Source organism: Trachurus trachurus (genome assembly GCF_905171665.1).
Source record: "Trachurus trachurus genome assembly, chromosome: 5".
Taxonomy (NCBI): Eukaryota; Metazoa; Chordata; class Actinopteri; order Carangiformes; family Carangidae; genus Trachurus; species Trachurus trachurus.
In genome coordinates this window covers 20940838-20943675 of record NC_139896.1, presented here as the reverse complement: position 1 = coordinate 20943675, position 2838 = coordinate 20940838, and the positions used below count along the sequence as shown (strand labels likewise).

At 41.4% G+C, this 2838-nt stretch overlaps 1 long non-coding RNA gene across 1 annotated transcript; it reads right to left on the bottom strand.

The window, feature by feature from the left end:
• Nucleotides 1-225: 225 nt before the first annotated feature.
• LOC310986495 lies at nucleotides 226-997 on the bottom strand. Its single transcript, XR_014595414.1, has 2 exons — nucleotides 868-997; nucleotides 226-739 (listed from the first exon to the last, which is right to left on the bottom strand). It is a non-coding gene; the product is annotated as an uncharacterized lncRNA (long non-coding RNA).
• Nucleotides 998-2838: the final 1841 nt, after the last annotated feature.

Genomic DNA, 2838 nt, shown 5'->3' with positions numbered 1-2838 from the left:
AAAAATAAATATAATCTCAGTGATAGTTTGAAAAGAAACAAACAGAAAATGTTAGTTTGTGATGTTGAGGGTTTGTATGTTACTGCCACCTGATTATTTGTGGAATTTCTTTCTTAAAGTAAAAAATTAATGAGACGAAAAGGTCCCCCTCCACGGGGGATGGTGGTTGGGGGGAAAAAAGAAATAAAAAACAAACAAACAGAACAGTCACAACACAAAGTATAATGTCTTTCATCTTTTATCAATTAGAAATAATTAAACTCTGCCTATTACATGACAGCCTGTAAATGCATCAACAGCTGAAATCATAAACACAAACTCAGTGTGAGACAGAGCAAGATTCAAATATCACAGTCAACAACAGTGACGAGTTCAGACTGTAAGTCTACCTGACAGACTCTGGATCAGCACCTTAAGAAATGAAAAGAAGCAACGTGATTGTCCCAACGTCAGCAACACAGATTTCAAAATAAAAGTCACATGATGTTTCAGTGCAGTTACTTCATGTTCACATTCATCTAAAGCAGAGCAGCAGGTTTGACTTCACTGATTTTTATGTTTGTGTCAAGGTCCACGTTGACTCAGTGAACAGCTACAAGCAGGTTGATAATATTTGGTTGATGGATTCGTTCATATAGAACTTTAATTCACAAAACTTTACAATCAGGGCCCTTTTAAGTTGGTCCGATGCCTATTTTTAATTGGAGATTGTCCTCTGGGACGCTTGTCTTTGATTAACCTGCAGGAGAGGAATAAAGTGATATTACACAACTGTCAGACTCTGAGCATCACACAGATGGAAACACTTTGTTGTTCTGTCGTCTGATGATCATGAAAATGTGAATACAACACGGTATTTAGACTTGCCTGAGTTAGACTGTGACTTGATTTAGCGTTTGCATTTCTGCACTGCTAGAAGGCCACAAGCACCCAAAACAAGACCACCAACACCAACAGCAACAGCAACAGCAACAACAACTCCAGTAGAGTGCCCAGTCTGAGTCTCTGGACCTGAAAGAGAAAGCTGATGTGAGACTCAGAGTAACTTGACATGATGAACATCAGACTGGACGTCACAGCTTCACACAGAGAACAATGAGTGTGTTGCTGCTCCTCTGATCTACAGTGATGAGCAGATGAAGACTCCACTGGGATGAATGTGACCAGGCTCAGTGATGTCAGCATCCGTCTCATGGCCTCTCTCCTCCTGATTGGCTGCTCAGCTCAGAGCTCGGTTCTGCTTCTGCTACAGTAGTGAGGAGGATGATGATGCTGCAGCTTCCTCCTCTGTCTGACACGTGTTGTTCATCAGGAGGAAGATGTTTGAGTCACTGTGCTGCCACCTCCACTTTAGGCTGTTTCCATCTGACTCCTGCTTCACTCCTGCTGTGTGTGAGATCTCAAAGTGTGTGTGACTGTGATCTGCCTCCAGCCCAGGTTTCTACACCCTGAGCCCAGGCTCTGATGGACTCTGGATCTCCTCTGCTCAGCTCATCTTCACCTCATGATGGTTGTTGTTGGAGCTGCTGCTGCTGAGCTCTGTTCAACACATGGGCCTCTGAGCTCGGGTCGACGCTTCACTCAGAATAAGTGAAGCTAAAAGCTGAGAGACGTCTGAACGTGGTCTTGTAGCTTCAGTGATGAAGCTCTCAGTGAGTTCACTGTGCTCACATGAACACACACAAACAAAGAGAAGCTGCTGCTTCATCCACTGGACAAGAATCTGAGTTCAGCCTGTTCACACTGACAACTTGTGCTGTCAGGAAGCTGCAGCACAGTCACACATCTGGCTGGAGACCACAGCTGTATATCACACTGTGACAGCACATGTGTCCTCTACAGCCTGAAGCTCAGATCATACACTGGTTCAATCAGCCCACCTGCTCTACTGAGCTGCACACAGTCACATCAATATAAACACATGAACCAAGAGTGAACCAAGAGTGAGGAAGCTACATCTCTACCAACATGTGTTCATCAGGGGTGGAACCATTCACAAAGTATTTGGTTTAACTCCCCAGAAATATCATACATCGTTCAGCATAATGATATATAGATAAAGCTGCACTCTTTCTGAAATTATTTTCTTCTTTTGTTTTCAATAAAGATGGTAATGCTGTGAACATAACTGAAGGAGGAACATTCACAGGATCAGACACAGATGTTGATGAATTAAAGACGTGAGAAACGAGCAGAGAAACATGAGGACAGTGTTTCCCTCCACTGACCACCAGGGGTCACTGATGGTCTGATGAGTATGAAACTGTCATCAGTATCAACAGCAACACACTTAATAGATTCAAAAAGTTATTTAAAAATAATATTATTAATAAATATAAAACTGATTTATAAATACCAGTGTGCTTATAAACTGCTGTATGTAGAATATGCAGGGGGGGGTTTCTTTTTCTTTTTGTTGTTGCGCTGTAAAAATTGTTTTAAATTGAGTGAACGGAAAATGTTAATTTAAGAAGGGTAGGCAAAATAAGCTGATGCTTCAGCCTACACCTTTTCGGTCAAAGTAAATTGATTTGCCTGTTGTGTTTTTTGTTCTGATTTGTTTTGTTTTGTATTTATACCTTTATATTTGTCTATTGTATTTGTTTTTATGAGACCGAAATAAATAACATAAACTAAACTGAATGTGTATTGGTTGTGTTTACATGATGCTGAATGTACTGTGACTGTGTGAGGACGTGTGAGGCCAGAAGCTACAATAAATAGAAAAGGGTGAAAACTGGTGAGAGTCGACCACAGGAAGCCTGGGAGTCTCCACCCTGGATTTTAGAAAGAACAGAATAAACCTCTCATGGATGATGAGGGGATAAATACAAGTGT